Source organism: Budorcas taxicolor, chromosome 14 (genome assembly GCF_023091745.1).
Source record: "Budorcas taxicolor isolate Tak-1 chromosome 14, Takin1.1, whole genome shotgun sequence".
NCBI classification, from domain to species: Eukaryota; Metazoa; Chordata; class Mammalia; order Artiodactyla; family Bovidae; genus Budorcas; species Budorcas taxicolor.
In genome coordinates this window covers 71962912-71975278 of record NC_068923.1, presented here as the reverse complement: position 1 = coordinate 71975278, position 12367 = coordinate 71962912, and the positions used below count along the sequence as shown (strand labels likewise).

General features: G+C 39.8%; 1 protein-coding gene and 1 non-coding gene across 2 annotated transcripts in view; both read left to right on the top strand.

Moving 5' to 3' along the window:
* The window catches only part of ZFPM2 (zinc finger protein, FOG family member 2), a 415496-nt gene that overhangs the window by 389499 nt on the left and 13630 nt on the right, over window positions 1-12367 (top strand). The window lies entirely within an intron of this gene.
* TRNAW-CCA (transfer RNA tryptophan (anticodon CCA)) lies at window positions 10126-10197 on the top strand. Its single transcript has one exon. It is a non-coding gene; the product is annotated as a tRNA-Trp (tRNA).

Sequence of the window (12367 nt, the reverse complement as noted above, 5' to 3'; positions counted from 1 at the left end):
GGCACAATGTTTCATTTTCTTTCCCCTCTGCTTTTTTCTTTTTTTTTTCTCCTCCACCTAATTTCTGAGCATTCCCAGGCTAGGCAAGAATGAAAATTAAGCCTCCCAACACAGGAGTCGTAATGAAAGTGCGGTACACGCTCAGATTCATAAACTCGCAAGTTGTGTATTTTGGTGGAGATTTCCTCCCTTCTGCTCCTGATTGCTGATGAAGAATGGTGTTTTAATAGGCAGATGGTAAAGACAATTACAGTTAGGGGCTCAGCTGGGAGTTACATCAGTTTATTGCAAATTATTAGTTGATAAATGCTTTTGTTTACAAGCAGAGTCTTAAGCAGCTTTGTAATCAGTTTATCAACAGCAGGTGGAATCTTGACAGATTGCTTTTGGGGTGTAATGTCACCTGTGGGCTAGTTGTTTAAAATCTTGATGGTCAGGCAGCCAGACAGTCTGATTGCTACCTCATGGCACCATGGCAAGCTCCTGCAAAATCAGGGCACAGTCCACCTTAGACTAGAGCACAAAGCCCGGGGATGCTGAAAAGATTCCATGAGCAAATCTTTTCCTGTTGAAATCCCATAAAAACATCACACCTTTTTGCCTAAAACCTCAAATAGGATACCTGAGTTTCATGACCTTCAACATGTAAGTTCAGATTTTCTGGGCAGTGCTGTGTACTGTGCTAAGTTGCTTCAGTCCTGTCTGACTCTTTGTGACCCTATGGACCGTAGCCTGCCAGGCTTCTCTATCCATGGGATTCTCTGGACAAGAATACTGGAGTGGGCTGCCATGCCCTCCTCCAGGGGATCTTCTCGACTTAGGAATCAAACCCGCGTCTCTTCCGTTTCCTGCATTGGCAGGTGGGTTCTTCACCACTAGCACCACCTGGGAAGCCCCCAAGGCAATGCTGAGTGCCTTCTTGTTAACTAAGCAAAACTTTCTGCACCTACACACTTCAGCAGAAACCTGGAACCGATCACAGAAACACTGTTTACTTTTCTGAAAGGGACTTCCTGTGCTTCTTCAAAGGGAAAGGTAAGTAAGTATTTCAGTGGGCAACATTTTCTTACAGAAAAAAAATAGAAGTTCTGTTGGGAGAATACACACCATGAGCCAAAAGACCTGGTGGGGATCTATTACAAGTTCGGGCCAGGGAATGCGCTCTGATAGGAGGGTAGTTTAGGAAACACACTTGTTTAACCAGGCTGGCTTTGATTTCATTGACTATAAAATGGGATGATAGTATTTCCTATTTGTCACACAGATAATCCCTCTTGATTAATGAGGGTGTTCATGTTTCTTTATTCTGAGTTCTGTCAAACCAATGTTATCTGTTGAATTTATGCTAAATAATACAGCATATAATATTTACAATGACAATTCACAGATGACGTTCTTAAGCCCACTTCCAAAATACTTGCTGAAAAGAGGGTGCTTTCAATGTAGCATTTTTGCATAATGCATTGTTGTTGTTATTAAGTCACTAGGTCATGGCTGACTCTTTTGTGACCCCAGGAACTATAGCCCGCCAGGCTCTTCTGTCCATGGGATTTCCCAGGCAAGGATATTGGAGTGTGTTGCCATTTCTTTCTTCAGGGGATCTTCCTGACTCAAGGATCGAACCTACATCTCCTGCATTGGCAGGCAGATTCTTTACCGCTGAGCCACCGGGGAAGCCTGCAATAACACATTACCAATACAGTATTTACTAGCTTGTTTGCATTGTTGTAAGGACACAGTTTATAAAACTGAGATGTTCAAAGGTATATCCTTGGAAAGAGTCACTTGATTTAAGCCAATGGACAAACTCATGTCTATCTAATTTACTCTCACACTAACAAAGTAAATTTGGGGCTTAATTGAAACAAAACTACTCCAGTATTCTTGCCTGGAGAATCCCATGGACAGAGAAGCCTGGTGGGCTATAGTCCATGGGATAGCAAAGAGTCGGACATGACTGAAGCAGCTTGCACAGCACAAAATAGTCATTTTTGTTCATACTGACTATTACTTTGTATGTTATTATTTCCTGATTGACAAGCAAAACTTATCAAGCTAATTGGAGACTAGCTCCTGAAGTCAGAATCAGGTTTCATAGCTGGAATTAAATATTTCATATCTTCTAAAATATTGACATAATCCAGGAAAGTCTTTGGAAATATGACTCCAGCTGATAAATTTTAAATCATATATAACATATGTGTAAAAGCAAAAATCCTTCTTCTCAATCTCAGAAATACTGTTAAGTACGTCTATTCATTTATCTCCCTGTCTTCTTCTTTCTAATTGTATCTGAGATTCTCAATTAAGATCCCAAAATCACAGAATAGAGTAAATCTTACTTAAACTGACCATATAACTCAGTAAAGTTTGTAAGTTTAATGTTGGGTTGACACAAGCCTACTTAAAAATATTTGGGAGAAAAGCAGAGTGTGAAGTTTTATTCTCACGTCAACATTCAGTACACAGTATTCCATTCCCAACTTGCCAGTTCTTAAGCAATTAAATGTTCTATTGACATCACAGGAAAGGCTGAAGAATGAAAAGCCTTGCTATCTTAAATTGTAAATTGTGTTTTAATATAAAGCTCATAAAAAGTTGGTTTCTTTGTTTTCTATAATCAAGTTAATGAAGGATGAATCGTGTGTTTAGCAAGTGATTCTACCATGTGTCCATCCCTGTTGGTTGCAAAAGGCAAAGAAGAATTAAAAACAAAATCCCTTCTCTTCTTTGGCACCCCCCAAACCAAAGGCACACTCTAGAGTTGCTGGTCAACTCTGATTTTTTTCCTCCTCTCAGGAACTGCTAGGATGTTCTATAAAAAGATGTCGGGAAAGCCAGCATGGGAAAGTTAAATGCCCCAAAATGCCCTGCATTGCCTATAAGTACAAATGAAAAATGTTAAAGATTATTTAAAAACAGGAAAGACCTTTTGCAAAATGCTTTTGATTTATTGCTGTGTATGATTCAGATCTTTATCAATTATCCTCACTCTATTTTATTCAAAAACTATTGTAGACGATCACTTGGCATGTTGCTGCATACGGAAAAAAGGCATTAATCAACTCTAAATAAACAAGTGCAGAGATCTATCTAACAACTATGAAGTAGTTAATGCATTTTGAAGCAATTTTATTCTAGAAAGGAGGTCTAAAAGAGTGGTGCTTAATTATCTGGACTCCTCTGTGCTGGGCTCCCTTTTGATTGTATTAATGAAGCAGCTGGCCCATTGTTTCCCTTTAATTCCTCTATTGTTTTAAGAATATGTCACAGCTCTTTATTCTTTTATCAGGTGCTGTGCAGGAGGACCCACACAATACCTCATATTCCTACTGTATTTGCCAATGCACAAAGAAACCTCCACAGCGGTTTGCAAAGAAGGGGCACACATAATTTATAAGTTCTGTTCCTGCACTGCTCCACTGTCAAGAATTTCAACAGTATTGGATTAGAATTCATTATAAAATTGGTATTAAACATCCTGGCTACAAATAGATATATGTACTGTGTGAATGTCCCTACCTTGAGATCTAGGTAGTAACACCTGCAATGTTGAAATGGGACAGTTATTTAGCTTTGGAGGAATTATTCTGCCCAATCCCTTCCTAGTTGTGACAAGACTAAATTTCATAAGTGGGCATCATGTTGGATTTTCAAATTATTTAGGTAAAAAAGAAGTTAATGGACAAACAAGTATCCTTGTTTCTTCTGCTTCTACAAACAATGTCTGTGTGTGTGTGTGTGTGTGTGTGTGTGTGTTCAACAGCCCATTTATTCCCCCAGAGAATGGATTTATGCTAGTGTGCCTAAAGAGGATCATGGTTTACTCTATGCTGTTGCTGCTAAGTCACTTCAGTCACGTCCGACTCTGTGCGACCCCCTAGACGGCAGCCCACCAGGCTTCTCCATCCATGGGAGGGATTCTCCAGGCAAGAACACTGGAGTGGTTTGCCATTTCCTTCTCCAATCATGAAAGTGAAAAGTCACAGTGAAGTTGCTCAGTCGTGTCCGACTCTTCGCGACCCCATGGACTGCAGCCTACCAGGCTCCTCCATCCATGGGATTTTCCAGGCAAGAGTGCTGGAGTGGGGTGCCATCGCCTTCTCCAGGTTTATTCTATAGAGCAGTATATAATCTTTCTTAATTGAACTCTGATCACTTGACCACCTTCTTCTTGTATTTCACACACGTGAAGGAAACAGACTTTTAGGTTAATGTGGAAATATCACTGTACATCTTAAGGAATCAAAATGCTGTAGGAATTTAGTATATATTTTATACCGAAGCTATTTTAAAATGCTGATTCATTTATGTGTAATTACCTTTTCTCTAAATTTCCATGAAAATCACACACACACACACAAAATCACCCACAGTAAAAAATTTCAAAGGTCTGATTCACATAGACTTTCTTTTTTTACATACATAAGTTTTTCTTCGTCTTTTCCCCTGTCAGATTTTTGGAGACTGTTTCATTGATTTTTCCCCTTAGTGTTCCGAGTCCAATAAAGAGAAGTAAACTTTAATGACTTAATGCTGTGTAGTAAAAGTTACCAATTTCAACTTTTAAAATATCCTTAGAAAATCCATTAGAATAAATTAGTATTGAAAACCACTGATTTCCTTGTGTATTGTTAGTGAGTGTGTGTGGGTTTGGGGTTTTTTTGAGCTCTAAATAAACTTCCAAACTGGCATCTCTATCTAATTGCTTGAGGCTCCTTATCCTTATACATACTGAGGCAGACTAATATTAATACAGAATCTAAATGTGATTTAATTGGTTCAGTTTGCTGTATATTTTCATGCTAAGATTAGGTCCATATCTTGATGAGCCCAGATGTAGTTGTGCTCAAGGTTTACAGCTTCACATTGCTTGCATTTCCTTATTTTTACAAAGCAAGGGTCTATCAATCACACAGATAAATTAGAAAGACACATGTATAGACATAACACATGGAAAAGATTTTTCAGCGTGCTATGTAATTATTAACCTGATTTTTACCATTGTAAGGAAGCATGAATTGCAGATAGCATGGAGTAAGTTAAATGCTTTTATACTGGATACATTTTGCTTATACAGAACTCTATAGGTATGGTGAACAATATAATTGAAGCTTTGTCAGCTCTGTAACCTAGCAACAGATAATACTGTTAGGTTACTGAATTGCTCCTGGTTGACAAGTAGAGAGTATTTTTGTGTTTATCATGTTTGCTAATGATGGGATCCTTTCCAAAAGGCTTGTCTTAATCTTAATTAGAGTTTATCAACAGAGGTCTGCCTGACATTGTGCAGACACTGATTTCATAAATAATAAAAAGTGCAAGTGAAAAATTTGGCAGGATGGGGAGATATTTAAGGCCACCGCTTCTAGGAAGAGGAGCGTGAATTTCCAAAATATAATCGAGTTTGAACTGTGACTTTATTCTTTATTATCAAAACTTGTAGTACACTTCACTGCAGCTTTGACGGCAATTATTAGAAGAATTTAGAAGCTTCCTGTTAGGAACCGTATCTGTTTGTACAAGAACTTTGATCATAAACATTACTTAGAACAGCAAGTACATGGTTTTTCAAGAACATCAAGGTCTGGGTAGTTATTACTTTCTATGGAACCTAGAATGTATTTGCCCTTTATTTGTGAAGGGAGTGATGTGTGGGTGTGGAGACTGGAGAGTGACTGCATTGGCAGCACTAGAGGCAAGCAGAGAATCCTAAAATAATCTTTCTATTTGGTAGAATCAACGAGGGTATCAGCTGCTTTAGTGCCTGATGTCATTTGATAAAGACTTCATGGCCAGGCAGTAGGAATTTGATTTTTTTTTTTTTTTTTGCTCTGGTTTGCATAATATGATCTTTCAGTTTTTTTTTCTTTGCAATGTTATTAATCATTTCTAATAATAAGTTACACAGCTTCCAAATAATAAAGAGTTAAACATTGTAAAGCTGAATACAATTCGCAAATTCACTAAATTCCTAACTGGTTTATGCAGTTGAAGGGTGATACAAAGTCATTACCTTCTTTATCCACTTTTCTACACCTTTTCACTCATCATGCCCGTATTTTTCAAATATTATTCAAAGCTATTTTCAGTTGTCATTTTCTGAGTTTCAGAGTAGACATCTCTCGATTGAACTGTTTGAACAAGTCTATGAAATATTTGATTATCAAGAGAGACTGTTTTGTTCCTAGAGTTCCACTCTTTCTACTCCGTACAAACTGCGAATAGTTTACCCTTATGCCAGTGATCCTTAACTCTAGAAGCATAGGAAGCCTTTCAGGGAGCTTCTGAAAAATAATGAAGCCCGGACCTCACTCTTAGTGATTCTGATTTGATTGATCTGGGGCAGGACCCAGGAACCAGTGTTGGTGAAGAGTTCCCAGGTGAATGTACTGTGCAGTCATGGTTATAAAGAATTTTGATGCCTTTTAGTATCCAACTCAACTTGGGCAAATGCTATATCCATATTTAATAGGTGTGAAATATTTACACTAGCACTCAGCAAATAGTAAGTACTAAGTGTAAGCTGTTATGATAGAAGATAACCTGGCATTACTTCCACATCACAAAGATGAACATTATTTTCCATATTGTGGTTATACATTTTAAAGCTATGTCTTGCTGCTGCTGCTGCTGCTGCTAAGTCACTTCAGTCGTATCTGACTCTGTGCGACCCCATAGACAGCAGCCCACCAGGCTCCCCTGTCCCTGGGATTCTCCAGGCAAGAACACTGAAGTGGGTTGCCATTTCCTTTTCCAATGCATGAAAATGAAAAGTGAAAGTGAAGTCACTCAGTTGTGTCCGACTCTTAGCGACCCCATGGACTGCAGCCCACCAGGCTCCTCCGTCCATGGGATTTTCCAGGCAAGAGTACTGGAGTTGGGTGCCATTGCCTTCACCATGTAAATCTTCTTGGCGTGCACGCTAAGTCACTTCAGTCGTGTCCGACTCTTTGCGACCCCATGGACTATAGCCCACTGGGCTCCTCTGTCCATGGGGTTCTCCAGGCAAGAATACTGGAGTGGTTTGCTGTGCCCTCCTCCAAGAGATCTTCCCGATCCAGGGATTGAACCTGTGTCTCATGTCTGCCACATCACCAGGCGAGTTCTTTTTACCACTCACGCCACCTGATAAGGGCATGAACTATCTTATTTCTGATTCAGAGACATATCAGTGATTCTGAATAGTCAAGGTAAGGTACAAGGTAGTTATTTAGTGGACATCAGATAGCACTGTGACTTGTGACACCTAGCATTTCATCCAGAATCTAGAGCCCAACTGCCTTGTTCAAAATCCCATCTCCCATATCTTCTTTTCTTCCACATCCCGTCTAGCTGTGTGCTCTTCAACAGCTTATGTAAAATTCCAGCTTCATGATCCCACAGTAAAATGGGAATAAACAAAAGTCACCTTACTGCTTTCTCGGGAGAAATTAAGATAATGGATGCAAAGCACAGTGTCAGTGCAGAACACATAGTAACCACTTAATATATGTGTGATTATTCCTATTATTAGCACTTTGGTCACAGAAGCATAAAAAGTTGCTCACAACTTGATGATAATAATCTAGGGGTACCTAGCTAAAGACTGTCATGTTATAGATATAGCTAAAGGGCTTCTACAAGACCACACAATAACTAATAAAGTCAGGACTAGAACTAAATTTTCTCACCCACAAGTCAAGCACTCTTCCTAGTTCATTTTTGTGCTGAGGACAAATAAATTTTCAGTGATTTTGGGTGCAAGCAATACCTCATTATTAGCATATAACCCCTTAGACCAGGATCATTTATTCTTGAATTACTGTGAAAAGAAAGTTGTAAAAATTTTATCAAGTAAACATATATGATATTTCCATACATGCACCCAACTTACAGTCATGCTGAGTTGCTCAATTGTGTCCAACTCTTTGTAATCCCATGGATAGTAGCCCACCAGGCTCCTCTGTCCATGGGATTATCCCAGTAAGAATGCTGGAATGGGTTGCCATTTCCTCCTCCAGGAGATCTTCCTGACCCAGGGATCCAACCTGTATCTCCTGTGGCTCCTGAACTGGCAGGCAGAATCTTTACCACTGAGCCACCTGGGAAGCCCAACACTTTTACATAATTTTATTGGTGTTTATATCAATATACCATTCATGTAGATTAGTATGTGGAAAATCCTCTTGGTTTAAATCTGGAGACATTAAACATCCCACCGCATTTGAAAGCTACAGAAAACATCTGTTTAGATTCCTTAAATTTCACATCCATAGACAGTTGACAGGAACACTAAACACAGACAGAAACACAAATCAACAAAGTCACCAGGAGCTGAAACACTCAGAAGTTTCAGATCTAACAAGCATCTAAAGTTCATTCAAATGAAAATAGTTAATGTGGTCAAAGAAAGTAAACTGCATCTCAGTAGAAACTTCATTCTGCTAGTCTTAGCTGTCAGTTGCTGCCGCTCAGTTGTGTCCAACTCTTTGTGACCCTATGGACTTTAACCCTCCAGGCCCCTCTGTCCATTCGATTCTCCAGACAAGAATACTGGAGTGGGTAGCCATGCCCTCTTCCAGGGGGTCTTCCTGACCCAGAGATCAAACCCAGGCCTCTCGTGTCTCCTGCATTGTCAAGCGAATCCTTTACCACTGTGCCACCAGTAGTTAAAGTAGCTTCATTAGGAAAACGAAGGAAGAAGGCCTCATTCTTGTTTGGCCTTTGCTGTTGTTGTTGTTCAGTTGCCAAGTCATGTCTGACTCTATGCAACCCCATGGACTATGGCCATGCCAGGCTCCTCTGTCCTTCACTGTCTCCCAGAGTTGGCTCAAATTCATGTCCATTGAATTGGTGATGCTATTTAACCATCTCATCCTCTGCTGCCCCCTTCTCCTTTTGCCTTCAGTCTTTCCCAGAATCAGGATCTTTTCCAGTGAGTCGGCTCTTCACACCAGGTGGCCAAAGTCTTGGAGTTTCAGCTGCAGATGTTGGTTTGATCTCCTTGCTGTCCAAGGGACTCTGCCCATTAAACAATAGTCTCTCACTCCTGCTGCCTTAGCCCCTGGCAACCACCATCCTACTTTCTGTCTCTGTCTTTGCATACCCTGAGTACCTCATATCAGTGGAATCATGCAGTATTTGTCCTTTGGGGGCTGTCTTATTTTATTTATAACAAGGTCTTCAAGGCTCATCTGTGTTGTAGCATTGTCAGCTTTTTAAAGGCTGAATAATATTCCACTGTATGTATATATTACATTTTGCTTATCCGTTCTTCTGTCAGTGGACCGTGGTTGCTTCCATGTTTTAGGTATTTTTAATAATGCTGCTTTGAACATGGGTGTGCAAATATCTCTTTGAGACTCGGTGTTCAATTCTTTTGAGTATATACCCAGAAGTATAAATGCTGGATCATAGGTAATTTTATTTTTTTTATTTTTTGAGGAACTGTCATACTCTTTTCCAGGGTGGTTCTCCCATTTTAAACCCCCATCACTAATGCACAAGGGTTCTAATTTCTGTACATCCTTGCCAGTGCTTGTTTTCTGGTGGTTTTGTTTGTTTGTTTGGGGGTTTTGGTTTGTTTTCTTTGTGTGTTCTTGTTTATGTTTTGGTAGTGGTGGTCTCATTTTAAAACCAAATGTAATGCCCTGTGATTTGTTTTCACTGAACATGAGGGCAATCAGTAAAGACATCAAAAAACCTAAATATCAACATGATTTATCATTTTCATGCACTTAGATTGTTTCCTAATCAAGATGAATACTACTGCCCTCCATTGAATTGTAAATGAGAGTTGGCTCTATTTACCCTAGCTCTAAAAACAGTAGGGTAGGAAACTGGTTCTCCTGTCTCCTCGGCCCCATGTAGATTGCTAGAAACTATGTTAGTTTCTAACTGCTCAAGATATGGTATGTGATCCATAAATGATGCAGCCTTAATCTTTTTTTCTGGAATGAGTTAGTTTTCTCCCATGGAGCACAGACACATGTACTCACTGAATTCTAGGTTTGTGTTTTCTTTCCTGTGAGATTTCTTTTCTTGGACTTAGCAGGGCAGTGAGAAATGAGAAAAACAGACCCACACAAACCAAACCAAACCAAACCAAAAGTAATAATGGTTAACAATTATATAGCACTGGCTTCCCTGGTGGCTCAGAGGTTAAAGTGTCTGCCTCCAATGCGGGAGACCCAGGTTCGATCCCTGGGTTGGGAATATCCCCTGGAGAAGGAAATAGCAATCCACTCCAGTATTCTTGCCTGGAGAATCCCATGGATGGAGAAGCGTAGTAGGTTACAGTCCACGGGGTCGCAAAGAGTCGGACACAACTGAGCAACTTCACCTTACTGAAAAGCTATGACCAACCTAAACAGTATATTAAAAAGCAGAGACATTACTTTGCCAACAAAAGTCCTTTTAGTCAGAGCTATGGTTTTTCCAGTAGTCATGTATGGATGTGAGAGTTGGACTATAAAGAAAGCTGAGCACCGAAGAATAGATGCTTTTGAACTGTGGTGTTGGAGAAGACTCTTGAGAGTCCTTTGGACTGCAAGGATATCCAACCAACCCATCCTAAAGGAAATCAGTCCTGAATATTCATCAGAAGGACTGATGCTGAAACTGAAACTCCAATACTTTGGCCACCTGATGTGAAGAACTGACTCTTTGGAAAAGACCCTTATACTGGGAAAGATTGAAGGTGGGAGGAGAAGGTGATAACAGAGGATGAGACGGTTGGATGGCATGACTGACCCAATGGACATGAGTTTGAGTAAGCTCTGGGAGTTGGTGACGGACAGGGAAGCCTGGCTGCAGTCCATGGGGTCACAAAGAATCAGATACGACTGAGCGACTTAACTGAACTGAACTGATGGCAGGTGCTCTTCTTAAGCTTCCACCTGTACTACCTTATTTAATCCTCATGATAATACCTTGAGTTCAGTATTATTATCATCATTTCCATTTTTAATTTTGAGGAAACTGATAGAATGCTTAGGTGACAAGTTCAAAGTCACAGAGTTAGCAAGTGGCAGAGCCAAGACTTGCACACCAGGAGTCTGGTTCCAGTGTCCATACTTCCTCCAAATGGGATTATATCTTCACTAGTAGTCACACTTAGAGTATTTTATTTGAATCAATAAAACTGTGTTACAGTACTTGGGATATCTCTCCATATAAGTGGCTTCCTCAAGTTGTGTGCTCTAAACTCATCATCTAAAAAATTTGTCCAAGCTCTTTCCAAGAACCAACCCTTGACTTTTGTGACACTATTTTTTTGGTTCCCCCTCACCTTTCCAAATATATGTTTTCTGTGTCTTTAAATGATTGCATCTCTTCTACCCACATCTTAAATGTTTAGATTCTCCAAGTTTCAATCTTCATTCTTTTTCTTTTCATGTATATTACCACACCAATTCAAAGAACACCCATAGTTATTTAGAATGTGTTGATGAATTCCAAATTTTTTTTTTCTCTAGCCTTATTCTTCCCCTAGGTCCAGTTGCCTCCTAGATACATCTGCCAAAAAGCCACTCAGGTACCTCAAATTCTGCCATTTCAAAGCCAAATTTCATTTCCATCCATACACATACACACATACATACAACATACACACACACACGTGCACACTTGGGCTATGGAGGTGGACGGACAGAAATCTAAATCACGATTCTGCAAAGGGAAATAGCTTTGAGAAAGTGAGTTAACCTCTCCAAGCTTCAATTTTTTCAGCTCTTAAATGAGGATACTATCATTCACCTCAGAATACTCAATAGGATTAAAATAGATGAGAAATACATCAACTACCTAGTCTGTCAGGCCCAAAGAAACGATTCCTAATTCATACCAATGGTATGTTATTGTCTACATAATACTACTTGTTAGTATACCAGCTTTACTGTGTTGTTAATGGGATTACCATCATCTGGTTTCCCAAACCAGAAACGTCTGTGTCACTTTCAACAGTTTCCTTTTTCTTGTCCATCTCACGAAATCACCCCAGTCCTCTCTCAGCCATGTCTCTGCAAACTGGCCCTTTTCTACCTCACAATTTACACTTCTTACAACTGAAATAAGTACAACAGCCTCCTAATAGCCTTGAGGTAACATTTCCTACCCCTTCAGTTTATTCTCCTCATGACCCTCAGATCTATATTCTGAGGGGGAAAAGCTCAGGTCAAAAATTTGTTCATTCATTCACTGAAAAAAAAAAGTGCACACCATCTCCCCGCCATGAGCTAGACACAACTGTTTTCATGTTACATCAAAACTGTCTCACCCTCTTCTAAATTGTTTGTGGGCAGAAGCCCTGATTTGTAATGTTTCCAATTCGGACAGCAAATGCTACAGCTCTCAGGGCGGATAGTATCAAGTTACCAACTTGACA